This window comes from Hesperophylax consimilis, chromosome 24 (assembly GCF_061612785.1).
Source record: "Hesperophylax consimilis isolate HC1 chromosome 24, BYU_Hcon_1.0, whole genome shotgun sequence".
Lineage (NCBI taxonomy): Eukaryota > Metazoa > Arthropoda > Insecta > Trichoptera > Limnephilidae > Hesperophylax > Hesperophylax consimilis.
The window spans coordinates 9,171,447-9,196,560 of NC_142859.1; positions in this window are offsets into that span (position 1 = coordinate 9,171,447).

A 25,114-nucleotide genomic window follows, 5' to 3' on the forward strand; every position below is an offset into this window, starting at 1 on the left:
GTGTTTTCATTTGAATGCTAATTTAAATAATTTATTTCTTTCATAAGAACACTTTCTTGTAGTTCGCAATACTGAAATTTTATTTTAATTTATTTATTTTATATTTATATATATTACAAACAATACAAAACAAAATGAACCTTTGTCTTTCCAACTGGGAAGGATTCCCGTTTCAGGACCACCAAATTGTGTATTTAGTACATAATATTCTTACAATGGAATGGCGATGCTGTCAAAAAAATGAAAAACATTTTTGATTGCATTTGACGTGACAGGATGGTTTCTTTATCCTTGAAAGAATCGCAAAGATGTAATTTATTACCAGGGTCAATTTGGATAACATTAGTAATTGCATTCAGAACAGATGAATGGTTTCTTTCGGGACATCACAAGTCTGAGATTCTTTCCAGGGCATTTTGGAGAACATTTACAATTGTATAGTTAGAATTTCAACATTTATAAATCAGTGTAAGACATATGAATCCTTTAGTACTATATTTGTATAATTTTGTAAGTGATAGAAATTACACATTACTAGACCAGAATATATGCCGTAAGACATATAAATATTTTAATTGATATTGGGCTTTTTTAAATAATAAAGTTTTTTTCTAAATTAGATTTGCCTCTTGTTTTGAACGTCAAGTGTGCAAAATTTCGGTGTGCAAGAAGCATCAAAATTCTGAATTAAGGGGTTGGAAAAGTTGCAGTGGTTTTTCGAAAACTCAAGTGGAAAGTAACCTTTCTTCTGTTTTGAACTGAAATGTGTATAATTTCATTAATGTCGGAATAAAACTGTAAGATTTTTGTGGCAAATAAAGCCACACCACCCGCCACAGACACTTTTCTTTATATACAAATGGACTATTTTGTTAAAACTTTAGGTCGTGACATTAATTCTGCAGGAAAATGTCAGCAAAGAATTAACAGAGTGTTTTCTCCTAGCTTAAAAACATTTTCCAGCGGGAATTTATGCCTTTACAAAATAATCTCTTGATTTTTCTATTCCACAATTTATAAAGTGCTAAAATTTACTATGAAAAATTCCTACGACAATTTTTTCATGCCTAGCAACATATTTACTAACAAAACGTTTATCATGGTTTTTAATGAATGTTTCTATTTTTGATACTAAAATTTCATGGCAGATTTCCACCATAATGATATATTTGAATAATTGATTTTGTTACAGTTGTCGGTTCAGTTTATTATAGCCATCTTCAGAATAGTACAAATATTCCTTACTCTACGGTTTATCTTTACAACATTTGGAGGAGGGGTTAACGGGGGAGGAATACAATAATTTTATTTTAAAAAATCCATAAAATTGTAATAAAATCATTATTTACTATTTCCGTTATCCTCCCGCATATAATGTGGGAGTGTGTAACAATCATAGATGAAGAGACCATTTTACCAGCCCTAGACCTATGTAATGATTTAGGTACAACACCCAGGTACAACTTGTAATTATATTTATTGTACTAGGATACAGAAAGTACAAAGGGTTTAGCTTATAGGTGCTTCCTATTTTTACAGCCAACCCAATTGTAAAGAAGTATGATGTGTATTTCAATACTACTGTATTTTAACACACAAATAGAAACAGAGTTAATCGGTTTGTGGACAGTATCTGTTTGTTCATGGCGTAGTGACATCTGTCCAAAAGGAATGCTTTCAGTGATGATTTAAATTCGATCACATCGTCCAACTGTTCATTGAATCAGCGCGCCATACGATACAGCATATGGCCTGTAGTATGTGGCTAGCATTGATGGCCAGCAGTAATTAGCCAGCCTTAGGTGGCCAGCAGCGGTGGTCAGCAGTCAGTTGCCAGCAAGAATTGGTCAGCCTTAGGTAGCTAGCAGCGGTGGCCAGCAGTAATTGGCTAGCTTTAGGTAGCCTGCAGCGGTGGCCAGCAGCGGTGGCCAGCAGTCGGTAGTCCCAGAACGTCAATGGCGGAATTTAAATTTGATTACACCTGTATCGAACGCATTACGCAATGCTACCCAAAGGCCGCAAAGCAGATGTCTGACCATGTGAGGATAAGAAAGCTGTATTTACCCGGCCGGCGAGTACTGAGCACAACGCGCGCCAGGACACAGTATTTACGTAGTATCCCCTCCCCGGCTCGAGAGCACTGGGCACATCGCAAGCCATGGACCCAGTATTTACGTAGCATCCCCTCTCCTTTTCCCAGGCGAAGCTAGGCCAAACAGTGAGCGGCAACGGTCAGCCAATCAGCGTAAAGCCACGATAAACCTAGAAATATTTCTCTTTTCATATATAATTGCGCAAATTAATGTTAGATTTGCGTGAGTCTCGCCGCAACAATGCTAAATAAAAATATACAGGTTGAAAGGCTGGACTCACGTCTATGTTGTAAAGTAATATTGAAATATGTAAACATTAATATTAAGTAGTTATAAGGATTTCCTCACACCAATGTCGGTCTGAGGACCCACTGATTCATATTGTACAATTTATTATAAAAACATTAAAAATGCTAGGGAAAAACAGTTTTCATGAGATGAAGCGGCGTAAAGAGTACTATTGAATAAATAATTTTGATATTGACTATTAAAGTCAAATGAAAACACACGAAGCTGCACAAAAATGCACCTCGTTTACGCGGGGCGTTTCAGACGCGCGTTCACCGATGTGCGCACGCCCCCGCTAGTCCTATATATACGGCGCGTAAAGCGATCACAAGTCTCTCTCTTCCGACATCTACTCTGACCGCTTCACTCTGGACTGCTTCTCCCGCTGGAACTACTACAACCGCCTTTGACTTCTGACCTCTCGCTTCCTTGGACTACCTACTGCTCTTTCCTTGGATACACGACATCACAGCAACCGGAAAAGGCCCTGAACATAAAGCAGCTCACCGACTAGAAGATTCAGCACCCCTTATTTACAGTCAATGTAGAGGACTTGCGTCTGATACAACACCTACGTCAGTGGTGGCTGTTGTAGGTGACGCAGCTTTCAATAAGGGCCGGCATACGGAGACGCTCGACCATTGTAGTGTGTTGATATAGATGCCTTCTATTCATCAGTTTTTTTAAATACCGGCAGTTAGTAGTTCGACGCACGTAATCAAGCAGCAGGCGGTCCGGTTCAGTTATCCAGGTGGCTGTGGAAGGTGATGCAGCTTTCAGTGGAGAATCAGTTTCAAGTTTTAGAAAATGATCGAGAAAGTGTTGTCTCTATCAGTTGTAAATATTGAATAGTACAAATATTTTGCTAGCGGTTAATATATAGTACCTCTGCAGGTGTTCGTGTGGTGACGTAATCGTCAGCTTGCAAAAATATGTTGTTTTTTCTCATTTCAGATGTTTATTTTAGGTAGTAACAATCTTATTTGGTTGTAAACATCGTTTCGCTTAGTAACAGTTGTTTTGGGATATATAATATCTCGAGTTAACTCAACTTTGTCAATATTATGATTTTGTTAATGACAAGGGGGTCATCGAACTCGCAGATGTTTACCGCAGCCCGACGACCAGTGTTTAGCAGCAAGGTTTAATCTACCCTTACATTTTATATCAGGCTTCCATGTTCGATATAACATAGGTACTCGTTAATGTAATTAATATACGTTCTCCACAATTCCTAATCTTAAGTTCTCTGATCGACACAAGTTCCGATACGAAAGTTTAACAGTTAGGCTGTCTCACGAACTGGCTGAATCTATCGGTCAATTAATAATAATTATTAGTTGTTGTTATTGCATAAGTTGTTGGCTCGGTTGGTCCGATATTCGATAGATGGCGCAATCTGTCTACTAATTTTGCAACTATTGGAGTTACAACGAGCTTAAACTAGTTACGTTTGTTATGACTGGCACTAGTTAGTACTAGGGTAATGTAGGTATTTACCGTGAGACATCATTGACTTTGAGAACAAATTTATCAGAAATTTCCAGTAACCGATTGATCTCTGAAATATGTATTATGATCTAGGTATCGAACTAAATAACTTATACTTTAAACACATAAATTTTTATTTGACCACTTTATTTTAATTATACTTAACCGGTTTCCATCCGTCTAGACATTTTTCCAATAAACCGCTCTGTTCTTTCCAGAAACCCCTTAATTACCCCTTCTCCTTATCGCCAAGATATACTCAGGCATCCTCAAATTTTTTTGCCATCTATTTTCGTTCATATATTTACCCGGGAAATCTTTCTCCGGATATGAATGAAAATTAAATAAACAATAAATTCCTTAGCTCTTGATTGAAATCACTTTGCGAGCGAAGATAGTTACCTTGACTTTCCTTACTAGAAATACAGAACTTTTATTTTTCATTCATGATGCCAGAGCTCACCGTTCGAGTTAACCAGTTCAGTACCTATCACTCCCATGGGCGGACCAATCATAAATCATTTTAACGGTAACAAAAGCTCCTGGCAGCTAATGTGTTAATACTGTCAGCAAATGAGAGTTAGTTTTTTGTTATCATTTTTATTACCCTCTTCATAGACATTTTCCCAATGTGCCATATGCGCACAAATATCATTACCGAATCGTCCGAACTTTTCCAGCGGATATTGGTTAAAATGCTTTAAAACAAACTTCCATTCGTTTAAAAGCTCATCTTGAATGAACCTATTGTTTACGAACCAAGATCATACATTTGATCTTCCTTGAAAGTTGGTAATGACTTTTGATAAACATCTCGGAATTTAAGATTCATTCGTTCGGATATCTTTATAGTTGTGTAAGCCTTGAGTTTGAAGTTAAAACAGGTTAGGTATTAAACTTATTTGAAAGTTTATCTTGCACGCGTTTCTCTTAATGAAACAAGTTCTGATAAAGATACCACCAAATTCATATCGTTGATTCAATTCGTATCATTTGTAAGAGACTGTTTTTTTGTTCAATTCACAATCTATATCTATATAAATAAAAATGTAAATGTTTGTTCAAAATCTCAAATTTCCAAAACTTCTTCAACGAATGCTTTGAAATTTTGATACAACTTTGCGTGTGTTTTTATACGCCTTTTTTAAAATACAGCGCCATATGTTGGACATAAAAACAAGACGCGCTATTATTTTTCTATCTGCACAGACGGACTGAGCCACAGCAACGTATGCACAGTAATAATAATAATAATATCTTTATTTAGGAAAGTTTACACATTACAACTATACACACATATTATGGTATACATTTATTTGTAACTTTTATATTTAAGGTTGTAAAATTAACAGAAAAATACAAGCATAATATTGTGAAGGTAAAAAGAAAATAAAAGTACAGTTGAGGTTTCTCAAATACCGCCTCACTAGGCTAGCCTGTGTTAAGGCAGATTTTTTCGTGTTAGTTCCTAATACCTTTGAACATACCTATACTTGTATTAAGATGTATTCGCTCAATAATGTTGTGACTTCAATAACTGCGAATTTGGGTGAATGCACCGGTGAAGGCCCTATTCTTGTTTTTGATCCAAATTTTTACATTACATTTGAAATTTTTTTGTGAATCACATTGTTTTATGCTGTCTGGAAGAATGTTGTAGAGTCTTGTCGCAAAGTATTTAAAGTTTCGTTGACCAAACGTAGTATGTGTTATCGGTATTTGTTGTTCTTTCGAGTACATCGTGTATTTGAACTTTTTTCATAGTAATTATGTTTATTTGAGTATAGATGAGTTAGGATAGTTTTGCATATAGCTGCCGAACATCAAACACATTCATAATATTAAAAATTAGATTCGAGTCTGTAATTATAGGTAGCCTTAGAATTATTTTCAAAATTGTTTTCTGAGCCTTTATGATTGGGTCTAGTGTATCAATACAATTGATACATATTTGTGTTTCACTATTAAGTACCACCGTCTTTTCGTTAAGGTACATTAAACATTTTTTATGCCATTATACATTAATCAACTATAAAAGAGAAAACGGCAACCTTTTCTGTGATTTTTTCTTTTCTTATGGTAAATTTGATGAAATGTTATATTTTTAGTAAGCAGTGATTTATCATTTTATGTGAATAACGCCCTTTACGACCTTACGTATGTTCAAATGAATTTAACAGTAACTTTTTAACTATTTAACACCATTTTTTTTTTTTTAATAATTTACAATTTTTATCAAGCATCAAATATTTTCTACCACTACCAGTTTTAATTCAGGTGTGAAAGGGTTAAGTTAATTTTTTAAAAAAACATAGTACATTTGCTGCATGTTCCTTTAAAATGGCTTTAGTTGTGTTTAGTGATTTGTCTCTATAGCTAGCTTCTTTCCCGATTTCCTCTTCCCCAACTCCTTCCCCTCTCCATCCTCTTCAGCCTCACAAAGGTAAAGATAAAATGGAAGGAAGTATCTAGTCATTCAGTTCTGATAATTTCACGACTATTTTAAGTAATGTCTCGAATTAGTTTATGGTTTTTTTTTAAATCATCTTAGCGATTTTATTCCGAACCCGCAACCTTTGTCAACAGATTTACATACCTTAGTGATCGATTACGATTACCAATAAGTTTTAAATTAATGAATAATCTTTCAGATAATTTGATTTTAAATACTTGTTAGAATTATTATTATAAATCACGTTTCAAAACAGCAAAGTATATTTTGTGGTTAAAATCACCTCTAACGTCCCGCAAAAGGTTCCTCGCTACCGGCTGACTTATCTCCGGGTACCAGGAGCGCAGACCTGCGCGGGATAAGGGGTTAGGGGTGCTAATGCCCGGCTAACGGCACCCAGTACTTAGCGACCGGCAGCGGCTTAGCACCGGAGGAAAGTTAACCCCGACTGGACAGCGACATATCTTCCACCTCCTCAATCTTCTCGTACCTTCTGCGTTCCTAGGAGAAATGAGACACTTGTTTTTTGTGTACCATTTTTCATGTCAGATAAATTATAAAATCGTTTTTATACGAGCCCTGAAAGGGTGTTCGCAGAAAAATTGTAGTATAAATAAAGTTTTAACATTTCTTCACCACAGCACTTTTAGATTTTAACAATTTTTTTTTATTATTTTACTTCGCGAAAAATACTTGTATCGGACGTGACAGACTTGCTTCGGTATTGATTTAACACTTACAAACTTAAAAACTGACTACTAATGAGTCATGTATTTATTCTATTAAATAATTATTTCTCACATTCCTAAAATGACACTTCTTATCACTATACAAGCGTGGGACCGATGCAATTAATTTCTATGAGTTTTCAAACCTATCAGACATTTTTAATTATTAACTTTTGTTAATCTGCTATCTCATGTACTCTCATGAGGAGATAAGTATGATCACCCTAAATGAAAATATTAACCCCACTAAAAAATATATATATCTAAGAAATGTATGACTTTGCCATTGTTTTATTGACTCTCTTCGTTCTCCTCCTACAAATCTCCTGCTGCCTTTACAAGCAAGACTCTTCCTAAGGGATCAAAGAATCCATGTGTACCGGTGTCCTGTTGAATTTTCAGTATTTATGCGGTCCCCACTGTCTTGTACAGTACTTGAATTATAAGTAAAGTTATAAGTGGTATTTATAATTTATTGTTTTCGTGTATTTTCTAGAATTCTATCTTTATCACAGTTGATTATTATTTTAACCAATATTATTAAAGATTGTGTATGATACAATGTTTGAATGTAGATGAAACAAGGAGTCGATGTTCAGATGGAATTGTGGGCCTATTCACTATTCATCCCTCAGCTACCCCTGTAGAGAAACGGCTTGATGGTAGGATAATTTTTACTTAAATTGTTTACGAATTATTAAGTTCTACTAGATATGGCTTTTTCTAGATAGACTTCTTTAGAAGGCGAAGCAGGATTTGATGCGTAATATCTGATATTGCACGCTCAAAGATAATAATTAAAAGCTATAATTTATAGAAAACTGAGTTGCATTTCAGTTAAAGTTACCGTTTAATGTTTGGATTTAACAATAAAAACTGACGTCTACAAATGAAAAAAAATTTTTTTTTGCTGATAGTGAAGTCTTGTTTTAACTCGACCATTTGGCATTACATCTGTCACTCAAATGTTTTGTTACGTTCCAGTTCCGTTTTTTCCTACCAGAGTTTGAATCATTTACGAGCTGTGAATTCAGAATAATCAATATTATGGTACCTGTCAGTTTGAAGAAAGTTTGAAAAGGAAATTTTATTGAGATGGTTACATTTTTGGGACATATTGTATTATTATTCCATATTTGATATTTTTTAAATGTTACATAAACGATGTATTATTTGTAATTAAGTAGGTAGGTATTTAAATAGCTATCTAAAAATTTATAACTTTCAAAATGTTATGATTTATCTTATAGGAAATTTTGGTGTTTATTTATTGATAAGAGAAAACTAGAAATATCCCTTATTTAGATGCAAGGTAACAGAACTACTGGAAAAAATTAAATAGTGATATTATTTATTCTTTTATAGCTATGGCAATAGAAAACCTAGATAATATTAAACAAAGTGAAAAAAATAATGTTAAAACATAGTTCACACGATATCATACTTCACTGGTCAAAAAACCAGTTTCTGATAACACTTCTATTTTCCTCATCATCTCTTGGTACGACCATAAGCAATAATTATAATGAATTCTTCAACAATCGCAACTTAGCTTTGTGGCGTTATTTTAATTTAATGACAATAAATTACTTTGAAATCACGACTATTTAATAAAAATTATCGACATGTTTCGACACCAATTTACGTTTATTCTGAGAAAATCATCGGTTTCTAAAAACGTCGCCTATTTTGGTAATAAAATTGTATAAACAGTGATTATTCAAATATTTAAAAACATTAATCACACTCACTCTGAGAATGCACTATCATATTATATTCCACTGCGTTTCCATTATTATAATACCCTGGTATTAAAAATTAAAAACAGACCAGCTGGTGTATTTCTTAATTGTAATATAGTACCAGAAGACCACGATAAGAAACAGGTAGAACAATGTTGCTTTTAGTCTACGAGGAGTTTTGCGAGAATAATTTGTCAACTTCGCTTCCAATTTGTAATTGTAGCGCCAATAACGGTTTGATTTTATGGTAGCCTGGTTGGAAATTTTGAAACTACGCGAATTCTCTAAGGAATGAGCTTAGTTTGTACTTAAAATATACGTCAAATACTTTGCTATTTACTTTAAGTAAAATATAACCAAAGTATATCTAGGTATCGCACTATCCGATCTTCTATTTCTCTATAACAAACGTCTATTTCAAGAAAAAAACAATATTATTTTATTACTAAAATCAATATACCTATTATGAAAAGATGTTTAGTGAGAAATGTGAGCCTGTTTAACTGAGCACAGGCGATCAAAATTTGGAGCAATCGTTGATAAGGCTGCTCTCATCTCTTCATTGATCGTCTTCAGGCGTTCTCTTTTTTCGATTTAATAGTAGTGAGAGTTGAAAATCCCAATTCCTATAAGTAGGTTGTGGCAAATGGTAATGTATATTTTCAACAGCACGCTTTGAAAGCAGTGGATAGTTATGTTTTTATATGCAGCCAATATATGCTAGCTCTACTTTGGAAAATTTCAGTTTTAATTTCCGATCTGTTTTTAACTCCATGAATTCTTCCTGCTCGTTTATCGGTAAGTGTCCAAGGGAAATGTTATCCGAGAGTGTATTTAGTACCCAGTCCATATGATGTAGGTCACACTTAGGAAAATAACAGTTCATTTTTTTGCTAATAGCACCAAGTGTTTCACTATCAAGGCCTGCACTTTTTTCTTTATCGGCAGCCATGACATTTGGAAAAAATTCATTACTACCATTGATAGCATGGCTGATCCATAATACTATCGCGAAATCTTTGAATTTTGTCCCAAGACGTTAAAATATATGGACGGGTTGTTTCGGAGTATTTGAACAATTCATCAAACTTCAACGTTCGTTTTTGAGTTCTGTGAAAGTACCATTCAAGTTCTGTTATTATATCATAATAGGCTAGTTGCTTGACAGAACTGAAATAAAACAGAACTTGAAAAAATCTTTCACAGATCTTGAAAATTAACTTTGAAATTTGTAAGAATTGTTCAAATTCTCCGAAACAACTCGTTCTAAGAATTCCTGCATTGAATTTTTGGGTTGAGTTCATTTAAATGAGCGAATAAGTAGTAAATCCGAAATAGCACTTTTCTGCGAGAAAGCCATGGTACTTCTGCATGAACAGAAGTGACTGATGATCTGCTCCCATTTTCTTTCTTATTGTCTTAACAGTACTTCGATTTTTTTCCGCGGCACACCAACTGATAACCAGCTTGCTGGGGCACACGCTTTGCAGGACACTGGTTTAAAGTGTCATTAGTACAAGGTACATAAAATAACAAAAAAATGGTTGCCATAAAAATATATTGGGCTACATGATGGAAATAAAAGATTACACGTAGGTACACATACTTAAAGGTTAAATAATATTTCGTCCTTAAATTCATCTCAGGACTCGTGGAAATTCTCAATTCCTGCATGGCAGTTATCCTAATAAGTCGTGTGGAAAATTATACGATTTTCATGATATAACTGCTGTCAAAAATTTTAATTTTTATCGGACCACTTTCACTTCTCACCAATAAAAACCTAAAGAATAGAAATAAGTATTGATGTCAGAGTAGCAGGGCTGGATTTTCGATTTTTAATGATAGATTTTCGATTGTAACTTACATAACGTTTTACTTTTACGATCATTTAATTTATATAGATTATTATTAAGGATACTTAATATAGGGAGATTTGAAATAGAAAATAACACGGACTAAAACACAGACTAAAACAGAATCCAATGAACTATACCAAAAAACACTATATTACTTATTTTAAAATTATTTTATAAAAAATAATTATATATATATACTACATGATATATGTTCATAATTAAATTCATATGTAACTTTGTTGCAATATTAATTTTCTTATAATTAAATTATACATAATATGTAAATGAAATCCTTAGCACGGAAGATCCCAGTGAGGATATCATTATATCTATTTGTTACAAAAAAAGATAGTAAAACACTTTTTTTAATCTACTTCCGATTTTATGTCAGGGTTAAATCTTCCCCATAGGAAAAACTAAACCCTTCCACTCACTTTTCCACAGTCAATCAACACTATGTAAGTGCATTATATAAGTAAAATAAATAAAAAAAACAATACAAGAACAACACGTCAACTCACCAGAGATCAATTGGGAAAATAATTCACCGACTACAGATATTTTTATATCAGAGGGTTCGGCTCGGTAGAACTCCTAGCAGGGCCTATAAATCCTACTGATCCCTCAAAATAAATATTTAAAAAATCTTTCGTAATCCTACATGTATTTAAAATGACTGATTTTTGCATTTTTATATATAAATTTTTTGATAGATCTAATACGCCCAAATTTTAATGAGAGAACTAGGTATAATGCTAGTAGCCAAAATAACGAATGGTAATATTTTTATAGTCTGAGAATGCCAAATTCTTTTTATTTTATCTCCTAAATCTGTGTATTTTTATTTATTGTTATTAAGTTTAATTTGTAGAACTCCATTTTAATTTTTATTTTTTATATATTCAATAATATTGTTATTGGGTTTATAAAAACAGTTTATTTTTAAACAAGTTCTGCTGTGTAATTATTATTACGCGTGACAGTTGTTTTGCCTTATGAAGGCAAAACAGCTGCTATTAGGATTGTATTTTATAGTATATGATAAATTATAAGATTGATGACATTCATGTTTATAAATATTATCCGGAGTCAATTTTTCTAACTATTTTATTTCCAACAATTAATTAAATCTGTTAAATTACCACTTTTGCATCGATTTGGAATATCAGGTATTAAACACCACAATAATAATTAGTATATTAGTAATTAATATCCCATCAGATATCATCAGGTTGTTTCATTTTGTAGTTTTAAAATGCCAATAATCACCGCAAACAGTTGGCAGCACACCTCGTTATCAACGCAAATATTAATACATCATTTCGATGATTTTAATGATAAAAATAATATTACCTGGTGAATTTGGCGGCCTAACTGTCGCTGAAATAACCGAATTATGCACAATATCCGCCGCGGATATTTCAACTTCCTCATTATATTCCGCCGGTAATATGATCGATAATTCATTATTATTTCAATGATTGAAGAATATTCAGATAATAACTGATAACTGTCACACTAGAATGCATAACGGAAAAAGTTGTTTTCTAATTTTATCTTAATTAATAAATTAAAACCAAAATTTTCTATAAAAACATAACTTTAGTGATTAGGTACTTAAGTTCCTACTTTATGATAAACCGTATATTTAAAGTTAAAAATCCAATCTGTTACCCAATTTCCCTGTCCGACAGTTTGGAATACCTACATACATTTTATCGCTACCTCGTCATTCTGCTAAGAAAACGAGGACAGTTAAAATGTGCTCTCAGTGTGTGTAATATTGAATCTACAGGGTTTTTCAATAAGAGGTGTTATTTTGATATTCAATCGTAAAAGATCAATGGTTTCGTTCCTTGTATCGCACGTAGCGCCATCTTGTTGAAAGTAAACGTTGTCTAGATCAATTCCGGTCATAAAAAATCATTAATCATCTCTCGATAGCGCAATCCATTCACCGTAACTGTTGCTCCAGCCTCATTTTTGAAAAAGTAAGGTCAATGTCTCCACCGGACCATAAACCGCACCAAACAGTCACACGTTGAGGATAGAGAGGCTTTTCAACAATAACTCTTGGGTTTTCCGAGCCCCAGATACGACAATTTTGCTTGTTGACGAAACCACCGAGGTGGAAATGGGCCTCATCACTCAAGATGATTTGCATTTGATTCACTCAAGTGAATTTTAATAATTTCAATGCGTTGTTGAAGCGTGTATCGTTCCATTTTTATTAATGACGTAGTTTTTACTTATCAAATGTTAAAAAATAACAGCTTTAAAATTAACATCTACCGAAATAGCGGGCTATTCAAAATAACACCTCTTATTGGAAAACCCTGTATTACGGAAACCTTGGGCAGTGAATTACTCGCGGTGTTCCCCAAAGCCAGAATAACGATTTCCTAGTGCTTCAGAAAATCAAGAGAAAGTCAGACTCCTTTTCTAATTTTAATAAGTGTTATTCAGCTATGATAAGTAGTTGTGTCAATTTAAAAGGTTAAAATTATTGATTACAGTTCAAAACAAACTGATTCGCAAATGATAATTTTTTTTTCAAACTAAATGTAGGCTGGTCAAAATAAGGCTTGCTTGAATAACAAAGTAGAGGCTACAGATTTTAGAAACCGGAACGTTTAAACATATCTACAGATAGACGAAATGCAAAACGGTCTAGTTAAAACAGGAATTCGCTTCTTTCAGTCAATTGGTAGAATTCTGTTCGAACAATTTTATTTTATTTGTGAAAAGTTGAAAATATTCGCCACGAATTAAATTGTAAAAATCTCGAGATTCTGAATATTTTAATACTAAACAGATTATATATCTGTGAGGTGGTTTTTTAATTATGGCAGATATCTTAGTTGTTGTTTTTTTAAAAATATTGTAATAAATCAATCAAATTGCAATATGTAATAATTTTGTAAGGATTATACAAAAACACGTTCCCAAGTTCTGCAACAATCTTTCAAACGGGTAATGATACGCTTTTCTTACAGGGCTTACTTATTGTTTTTAACTTGGGGCTGAAAACATTTTTTTAAAGTACATGGCTTCAGCATATACATACCTGTCTATTTGTAGCAGTTTGACCATATATATATTTACGAAGTATTAAACGTTGAAATAAAGATCTTTATTTATTTTTTCTAATCATAAACCTGCATCTGTTAGCCCTTCTTTCATAGATTACCCACTTCTCGAGGCGTCACTTATTTACCGGTGGTTTTAAAATAATTATCTAAGCACACCCAACGACCTTACTGGTAATTTATTTGTTACTTTAATTACGCATCGGAGCTGGCCTTGTTACACTTCTAAATAAGGTTTTCATGTCCCTTGGTTACACCCACATTAAATAATAAAGTGATACTTAAAATTATGCCTCTATTTTGGCTGATCAAAAATTTAGACGTAATTACCATTCTAGAACCACCATTATTATTTTCAACATGAATTTCGGGACACGTTATCACCTTTTTGAAAATATGTACATCGGTTTTGCACTCAGGTATCGTGGGTTCAATCCCCAGTTGGATACGTTATCACGTCATAGCACAAAAGGTTGCAGACTTTGTCCCAACTGTACAACTATCCTGTGTCAGTAGAACTATGTCATCACCAATTGCTTTATGATTTAAGGCATAAGGTAGTGGGGAAAAGAAGGTGATTGGAAAGACAAAGGTTGGGTTCCTGGTTTTAAAAGATCTAATCACCAAACCCGGCAAAAACGGTTTAAATCAATTATTATGTACTGAATGCTGGACTCTTCACTGGTGATAGCCAATCTCCCATGGGAGCGACTGAGAGAAGAGGAAGAAATAAAATTCGAAATGTTGCTAATCACTATTGACGTACTTAATTTATTTTTTGTACAGTTATAAAATTATTCAACGCTCTTCCTAAGGACACAAAAACAGAATAAAATGACGAAATATTCAAGAAAAATACTGAAAATACTTTTAAAACACCCAACAGAATTCATCACAATAGAAAAAATCATAATGTTTAAATGTATAAGGTTAACTATTACATATCTTAACGACCACATCTATCTTAAGCACAAGCATCAGCTTACATTATGAAAGATTAATTTATTAAATTTATTGTTCACATAAAATATCCACCAAAACTAATACCTAGTAAAAGAAATAAACGAAAAGGTTAACCAAAAAATTATAACTAAAATTTATACCTTGTATTAATTATAGCGTTGTAAATTCACAAATTTAATCAAGTAACTTTGCTCTCAGTTGTTTTGACAAAATATTTAATTCTGAAAACATGAAGTAACAAGCCGTTAATAAAGTGTTATTAAAATATTAACAAGTCTCAACAATCTGCAGCATTTTAAATAGGGACCCTTCTTGTACTTTATCTAATTCGGAAGCAATTTATAGTCTGGAAACATTCGCCGTCGCAACTTGAGAAGTGGAAGTGGGACGAGATAGAAGTTGGGGTGCTTCGCTTCTTCAAAGGATTCTCAGTCCACACACAACCAATTCGCAGTCACCTAACTCGTTTGCGGGAAGCAGATGAAACAAGTATGACTTTCGGAGATTTTACAAACAACTATATATTTAAAAGTTAGAGCAAGACGAAGACTGTTTAGTTGTTTACTCGCCGCCTTGAAAGTGATGGCCTTTGTGATAAAAGTGAACAACATATATTTAATTTTACAGCATTGACATTTTTGGTAATAACCTAAAGAAATATCGATGTAAAGTAATGCGTGCCATCGATTATTAATATTAGATTATGGAATGTATCGGCAGCATCTCCTATCCTCTTCCTATTTTCCATTTCCTCTCCCCTTCCTTTAACACCAAATTAATTTTAAGAAACTAAAACTTCATTTCTAATGCACTTTAACATAAGAAACTTCTGTGGCTTGACTTCAGTTAACTTGTATATTTATATCTATCATTGTATATTATATAAAAGCTGTTTGTTTCTTACAAAATAAATAAATAAATATTTTCTTAATAATAGCATCGAAATAGTAAATCATACAAACAACACAAGATTTAGTAAAAATTAAAGCGTTGCCAAAAAAAAATTACAAATAAATACGGGTAACAAACATTCCCTTATCTTTTACCTACAATACTATTTAATATGATGCCAATGCATTTAAAAAGTGGATAAAATTGCAACAACTAAAATGATACTGAAAAAATGGGTTAACAGATAAAAAAAAATATTGATGTAGTCTCTAAGCACCTATACATTAACACATTATTATAAGCAATAATTAGTCGCCTTGAAGATCAATACACATTGAAAATATCTCACGGGTAAAAATAAATGCCGCCGACGGGAATTGAACCCGCGCCTTCTGATGTCCGGTCAGGTGCTCTGAACCACTGAGCTATGTCGGCTTATTTCCAACACGCCAAATAATTCAATATACTTCAATCAACAATTACTGCTTATTTTTTTTTACACAACCGACTTTATTTTTGTTAGAAAAGCTTTGTTAGTACTACATTTCCCACTATATGGCCTCGAGACATATTATATCTACATTTGTTGTTGAAATATTTAGACTGAAATGTCAATACAAATTGAAAATTTCTTTTTACTTATATATTTTTACTCTGGCGATATTTTCAATTTGTATCAATATTTTAGGCGACTAATTATTGCTTATAATAATTTGTTATCCTTTGTGCTATGCGTAAAACTTTGTTTTATAAATATAAGTCTATCATTAAAAAAATAATAATACCTTTACATTAGTACGATAATATGCATGTAATTTTATGTTTAATATGCATATTTGATTATGTTGTGTGTCTGACTGTATTAATGTCTATGAGTATGTTTCCTGTATTACATTACATCCATGTATTTTATGTCTTTGTCTTGAAGTCACTTGTTATGTTATTACCATATCTCTATTTTCTATATGGTGGTTTCTCGTTATATTTGTTTAAATCACGTCAAGGATGTTTCTTACTGTAGAATTCTCCAGGAATTCCAGATATTCACAATTGTCAGAACTCTTTTAGATAAAATTTGGAAATAGGAAATTTATTGACAAAAAGAATTTATTGACATTCACAAATAAGTTAACCATCACAAATCATCAAAAATCATTTAATTCATTTGAATGTTTTTCTGAAACCCTGGTTCCATAAACTTTTGAACTTGGATTTGCTTTGAATTTAAGCGTCATTTTTAATACATAAACTTAATTGTCAAGAATTCAGAAAACCAATTAAGTACATACATTTAAAATAATATTTTATGAAGGAAAATTATTTTTACTGTCCCTCTCAAAATTGGAACTGATTTGTCAAATATTCAGAAAATTCAATGATTTTTCACGGGTCTGCGCTAGTAATGATAATAATAAATGTGCACACGTTTGATTTTGTCAGTGTTTGGTTACTAGGTCTGAATAGGAATGTGGCTACATATAAATCAGACCAACTGTGCATCAGGTTCTTTTTTTTATTTGAATACCGCACAAGAGTCCCAACTGCTTTGAAGTGGAAGAAACATTCAAAAAGTCTGATTCTGATCTAGATAATAAAATGCATTCAAATGTCAGTTTGACCACAAGATCAGTCGCTCTTTAATAACAAACGATCCAATTGGGGTATATTGTGAGGCTGAAAGTAGTGCGGAGAGAAAGAAGAGGAAAGGGGAGTAAAAGACCATTCAGATCTAGTCACCAAACACGGCTAAAGCCATTTCAAGCAAAGTTTCAATTCTTAATGGTGGTATTACACCATGGCGATATTGAAAGTATATTCCACTCTTGAACATGCCGCATGTATACATAATATTACTTTTTATGGATATGTTTTGAAATAACACAAATTAATTAAATTAAATTTACTTGCGCACGTCGCGATTTAAATCTCGGCTTGCAAGTCGAAAGCCTTATCACTCGACCACGGAAGCAGTTAGGATCCCTTTCAACGAATCCGGAGGGATCGGATTCGAATCCCGCAGTGTATTTTTTTACAATCATTTATTTTTAAATGATTTGTGTGGTCACGTTCCAAAATGAAAGATACTCTCAGTATCACCCTGGGGAATTACCAACATTCGGAAATGAAACCATGCTTAAAATTGTTTTAGCTGTTTTGTTGAGCACCTCAAAATAGCCAGGCACGTAACGTTTATTATCTCTATTCCCTTCCCCTCCCCGATACTTTCAGCCATACAACATATCCTTATAATTAATAATTTAATTTAATAAATAATTAATTATTTGCGTATTTCTACCCGTGATACCAGTTTAAATGCTCTATATTTTGTTACCAAATCTGCCAATAATTACTTCGTAAACTCTCCAATTCAAAGGCTTCATACACTTGGAAACAAATATAGTTCAATCGATGTCTATCATTTCCAATCGGTTTCCAAATTTAAAACGAAAATATTACAACTTTTAAAATAAAACAATAAACATCTAGCTTTTGCACCTCCTATTGAATTATTTCCTCAAGATCGACAAAACAGGCTTATACCTACAAACTATCATGTTTAGATTTGCTTTTTGCTTGGTTTTATATGTCTAATGGTGAATGTTATATTATTGCTTTACTATTCTTTATTTATAATCTGCACAATATTTTTTTTATATAAACTATGTAAAATGGCTGACCGATCGCCCTCGATTTAGCAGGCCACTACAACCAGTCAAACGCAGTATATTTGTTAACAATACTGCCAATAATAATTATTTCGTTAGCTTTCTTACTCAAAGGCCTCATACATTATGTGTCGTATTGTATCATGTTACTAATGTCACTACCTAGCATTTACATATAAGCTTTACATTTCTTATTAACTAATTTAAGTCTGTATAACTTAGGAGTAGGAATATTCTTATTTTTGTACTGTTTTCTTGCTGTTATAATATGTCAAATGGATATGGTTATATGTATTTTTACTATTACTTTTGTGAACTTTCAATCTTCAGAATATTATTTTTTTATTAACTTATTTTATTTATTTATTTATTAATCTTAAGTTAGCTCACATCTTCGTGTGTGCTAATAGTTTTATAAACATATAAACATGTACATTGTTTTTGGCAAACATAATCTTTCTTTAAATATTTCAATAAAGTCACAAAAAAGAAACAATAATAATTGAGATAGACATATTTTCTTAATTCATTTTTGAACTTATTAATATTTTCTATCACAGCAATTTCCTTCGGGAAAAAAAAACTATGTATGTAAAAGCCCAATGGGCGTATAAATAAATAAATAAATAATTGAGGATGCAATAGTCTGACTGGTACCGGGCAGTTGCAATAGAAATATTTCTCTTCGCATTAATTTCAAGTAAAAAAATCTAATATTTGATGATGTGTGGGTGTTTTTTTTTTAAATAAAGTAAAAGTCAGACCCATGTTCTAGAAAGAAACAACCTTAAAAAACGGTCAGTCATTTCACTATTGTGCTATTGAGAACTGCTAATACGTAATAATTAAACTTAAGGCGATTCCATACGTAGTAATGAAAAATCATGTGTTTTTGGTTTGAAAATTTGGTAGCCTAGAAATGTTTCAGATACTTTAATTAAATACTGCAAGTAGAATACATCTTGGCCTTTGAAATAGTCGAGAATTTTTTAGATAAGTCTTTTCATGAGCACAGAAAAAAAAAATGTGTAAGTCCTATGAAAACTGCTTCAAAGTTCATAATCTCCTACTTACAAACCCATTTTCGGTTATGATTTTATTGTATAATGTAGAAAATTAATTTATCTATAAAATGATGGAAAAACATTTAAATATTTGTGACTCAACATCCACAAAATAAAATAAATGGCACTTGCTGGCCATGTTTTTTTCTTGCACAAATCAAAACAGGCGGATGGTGTTAAGCGGGAATTTAAACCTTATCGCCATCTACTTAAGGGTTGTTATTGATAGCAGCTCAATTTAAAATACTACACGTAGTGCATCGCCTTAATATCAATCGGTTATGAATAATGAAGCAAGTTTGGCGTATCTTTGGCGAATTTTACAAGAAACGATATTGGTGAATAGAAATGGTACAAGATGCACGTAGTGACTAAGACTGTAAGTTTTATGAAGGTTGTTCATTTTTATGCCGCAGAAGTCATGACATTTTCGGCCGACAGATCACCCAAAGTGTCTGTGTATTTAATATCTCTGTATATTTAATGTCTCTGTGTATTTAACGTCCGTTATACAGTTAATGTGTCTGTATACAAGAAGCTCTGTATTTGGTAAAGGTTAATAATAAAACGGTATTGCGCAGTTAGAAATTTGCAGTCAGGCCACAAATTAATTTAACTTTTGTATTTATTATAAGTTCGGTCAACAAGTTTGCGGGAATATTCCGCCTAACACCTTTAACAAGTTTCAAGTTTAGTTTAATTTGTTTTTCTTGTGGAATATCAATGATATGGTAAAACAGTTCATTGGTGTCGCTCAGAAACTTTTCATCCCACCCCCCTCCCTCTGGAAGATGTGAAGGCTCTGGGTGGGGGGGGATCTGAGCTTTGGATCAACTGGCGTTTATAAGAAGAATTAATTAACAGTTGTTAGTAATACTTTCTAAGAAATAGTAGATAAATCTAAAAACGAGGAGAGTAGGATTAAGTTGGGTGTGATTCCGTTCCAATTGCTTTCCATATACCAACCAAAACTATTCGATCCAAAATTATATTTTGATTATACAATAATATCAGGACTGAGTCATTTGGATACTCGCCTTTACCTAGATTGCATGCAGTTGTTAGTAATACTTTCTTAGAAATAGTAGATATTTTTAACTGCACAAAATATACTTAGTCACAAGAAGGCTATAAAAGAATACCTCTTTTAACTACATACTAATGTTAACTTAGTAATATTCTTCTGTATAACTCATGGGTTCTAAATATTTGCTTTAGCTATATTTATTCCATGTTTATTGTTGTACTATATTATTATGCACATCAATTTGGTATGCGGGTATGGGTACCGCTGCCCTGGGAATCATTTATTGTACAACAAACATATCTGCCATAAGTCGCTTCAAATGGTTCACTACGTTTGATGACTTAGCAGAGGTGCCCGGGTTCACGGGGTTCGGGTTTTTCTTGGTCTTGGCGAGGGATGCGTCTTCCTACTTACTGCGGAGAGACATGTTAAGGGAGACCTTTCGACCTCTCCAGCCGGACGCTCTCTGTCAACCGCCTTGCACTGCAGTGGGACGGATGGTTTCAAATGTCTCCTGTATCCACCGACCCCTAAATTCCTACCCACCCCTCATACCCTAAGGCTTTTTTTCCTTTCTCTCGTTCTTTTACTTGAAAAGACCCTCCGCACAGCATCCCCAAAGATGAAATAGGCCCTGAGGAAAATTATTTTCGTCAAGGCCTCCTGTATGGAGCTTCTGTAAAAATAAATAAAAAAAATTTTATGTGTGTAAAAGTCCTTATGGGTGAATAATAAAAATATATTATTTTCAGAAGTAACGATCAAAGAACAGGATTAGAAAGGACAAATTTAAATCGTCCATGTTTTCCATTGTTGGTCCTGCGTGACAATGTTTACGTAATGATATACAGGATGTATCCCCACCGAACAAAGGGTGTGCTATAGCGGGGTGTGATATGAAGGGTCCTCTGCCTGACCCTACCCCCCTGCCTCGAGGGGAGAGGGTTCATTGTAACAATGACAATGCAGTTAATTGGATTACAACACAACAAGTCCCAGAAAAGGAAACTCTAACATTCAACCAACACACCGCTGAAAAATGTTTCAGAATGCAACATTTATTGCAGTGAAAACTACATATTTTAAACTATGCACGGTAGGTATTGTTTTTAAAATATACGAATTTAATAAGGAAAAGTGCAGTTTTGTATGTGAATTAATAAATTTTATATTTTGAACATAAAATAAACCAGTTAACCCTTAAATGCATGATTTATTAATTTTTCTGAAAAAAAATATATTTTGTAGATATTTACATGCATATGCAAGGAAATATAAAGAATTTATTTTTTTTGTAATTTTTTAATGATATTTGATTAAAAAAAAATTGTTGCAGATTTACAACACCATGTATTTAATAAAAAATAATATGAACAATTTACGTATGGAAAAAAAAAATATTAAAAAAATTTCTCGAAACTAATAAGTGTACCGGAAAAATACAAGTTATTACATATAAGTATTGTATTATTGTATCTACTTACATAAGAAAATCAAAATAATAACAGCAAAACAAAACTGTAATTCTAACCCCCATCCAATTTTCGAGAATCTTCACTTTGTTAAAGAAAAAGTGACATTTGACATTCGCAAAAGAAAAAAAGGTAATGCCACTCGATAAAATATATTACCGTGAACTTGATAATTCTAAAACGGCGTGCATTAAGTATACACCAAAGAGTTAAAGGTGGTTTGAACGGTATGTTGCCGTTTTGCAACAGTGTGCATTTCAGGGTTAAGTTCCATTTTCAATCTTCTTTATGGTTAGAGATTAGGAAACAAGTAGATGTTAAAAGTTATAAGTAAAAAATCAATGAAAAAATTAGACAAACAATAAAGAAATAATCTTCTATCTTATCTGTCTATCTTCAAAATCTTATATCTCCGAAAGTTTATCACCGATTGCTTTGAAGTTTTGACAGAACTTTGCATTTGTATACGCGTATATTTTTATATTATATAAATGTCACCTGTGAAAGGAAAAAAACATTTTTTTTATTTAAAACAGCGCTATCTGTTAGATAAACATGGTTTTCTTGAAAAAGCAGCGCCATTTGTTGGGAAAACAATTTTTTTTAAAACAGCGCCATCTGTTGGACGTAAAAACAACAAGCGCTATTATTTATCTATCTGCACAGACATACTGACCCACAGCAACACGCGTGGCAGAGGTAAGACAAGAGATCCTGGGTTCAATTTCTAGTTGTTACCGTTGTTTTTTTTTTTTTTTTCTTCTTCATCTTCTTAAAAACTGTTTTCATTTTTTTACTTTAACCCCACATTGGAAATTATTTTCAGCAGGGCATGTGTCATTTTTGGGGATGATTTGTGTAAGGTCCTTACAATAAAAAAGGAGAGAAAGTTCTGGGTAGGAAAAGAGTATAAGGGGGGATAGAAATCTAAAGATCAGTGTGTCCAGAAGTGACGGACTTTGGAGATCTTCCATATGCCATATACAGTAGTTCAAGTGTTCATTGAATGATTTTGTGATGCGTAGAATGAAGCTCGTTTTTTTTTTTATTTGGTACAAATTTTTTTTACATTTCAAAGTTTTCCAGTAATGTTGGCCTCACTGGGTGGCTTGCCCGTGATGAGGCCTTCATTTTATAATATGAAAATATAATCTAAATACAATCTACAATATAAGATAAAATAATACATTTAATATATAATCTTGTGTGTTTGTGAGTGATGTGTGTTTATATTAGTTTTGTGTGTTACGTGAACGTTTTATTTTTATTTGATGGTATGACATTTTGGTAATATTGTCTTTTTGGTTCTTTAATCCATTTTTTAATTTTGTGTGTGAATTTATTTTTATTTTCCTCAATTTTAATTTCAATTTTTAGACTGTTGAAAGCTTTATCGCATGGTATTGGTAGTGTCTCTGTCCAAAGCTTGAATTTACTGTCGGAGTTCTTTGTACGCTTGTCTAACTGGTCTGTTAGTGCTATTTTGTGTATGTTGAAATTTATTTTTTTTGTCAAAAATGTAGTTTAATAGTGTTTTAACGTATAATTGGCGTATATCTAGTACATCACAGCTGTTTAATATTTGGTCTGTATCAGTCAGTCTATGTTTTTTTAGTATTACCTTTAAGATCGTTTTCTGTGCGGTTTCTATGTAATTGATAGCCGAGTTTGTTGCTCCTCCCCAAGCAATAATAGTTTATAATATATACATATAGTTTATCTATAAAGAACTGTAATTTTTTTGCGTGTTTTTATTTTGTGGCCCTTACATATCAATTGCTCTACTCGTAACTATGAATATTAGATAGCTCACAAATCCAATGCATTAAATCCGATTCGATTTTTATTCCGTCGCATATTGTTGTGACTCGGGTCGCTAATGTACTGATTAGTCGTATTTTCTACGCTTGATGGTGATGCGATTTAGCGTGTAGATACCTATTCGTATGGGCAGGTAGGTTGTGTTCTTTCATTAGATTTATAATGACGGCTACAACAAACTATCCACTTTGATTTAACTAAATATTATTCTGAAATTCTGACAGTTAGTTAATTGATTCCTGCAACACGAAATCTTTGTGGTACGTCACCACAATATACAGATCTTCCCAGATGATGGACACTGTAATTATTTGCAATGTTAAAGAAGGAGGAAGAGCAACAAACTTTGACCTATCCAGCAGGACTCTCTCGACCCATCGCCTTGCACCACAGTGCGATGGATGGATTCATACTCCCCTCACTGTTGGCCACACTGACCATATATTCCTTCCTACTCCTCTTGCCTTTTTCTTTCCCTGCCCACAGCTTCCCCAAGACTGACGTAAGTTCTGAAGGAAATTATTTTCTTCAGGGCCTTCTGTGTATCCCATAATACCTAAGAACTAACGCTTTTATTAATGATTTTGGCCCATCCATCTTTAGTAGTGCTTGGTGACAAAATCTGAATAACCATGTACCTACTTCCCAACCTACTTCCCAACCTTACTCCTTCCCTTCCCTAAATCCTTCTGTCTCACAACATACCCCAATTGTGAATGCCCTGGTCCCACTGGATCCTGACAGTGAGAAGCAGTTGGGACTCTTGTGAGGAATAAAAATAAATTACTGCTAACACAGACAAATGAGAGCCACTAACATGACATAAACACACGCGAATATATCATTATATTTCTCCAAATATTTTGTTAGTAAAGTTCTAATAGAAATATGAAAAAAATATAATATTTTATGTGTGCCTTTAGTTTTTTTTGCTTCAGTTTTTACAGTGGCAGGAAATTTTAGTGTTATTTACGATCTTATTTGGGATATCGGTTTTGGCACATTTTCACTTTAAATCTTTTATGGATAATTTATATGGCAAGTTCATACTGTTCACTTTCATCATTAAAGAAGAAGATTATATAAATGAATCTATACATAGCATGAAAAAGATCCAGACACAAAAAAAATTATAATACTAAAAGTTAACAATTATTTTTATAAGCAATAATTATAAGCCTGAAATACTTATCCACATTGAAAAATCTCCTGATAAAAGATACACGCCAACGGGACATAACGCCAACGTGAATGTAACGCGTAACGCCAACGGGAATATATCTTTTATCAGGAGATTTTTCAATGTGGATGAGTGTTTCAGGCTAATAATTATTGCGTATAAAAATAATTGTTACCTTTTGTGCTATGCATAAAAAAAATCTTGTCTTAAACATTAGTTTACCAAAAAATAATAACTAAAAGTTAACAATCGAAACTGGAAATCGAAACCATAAAATCTCTACGACCG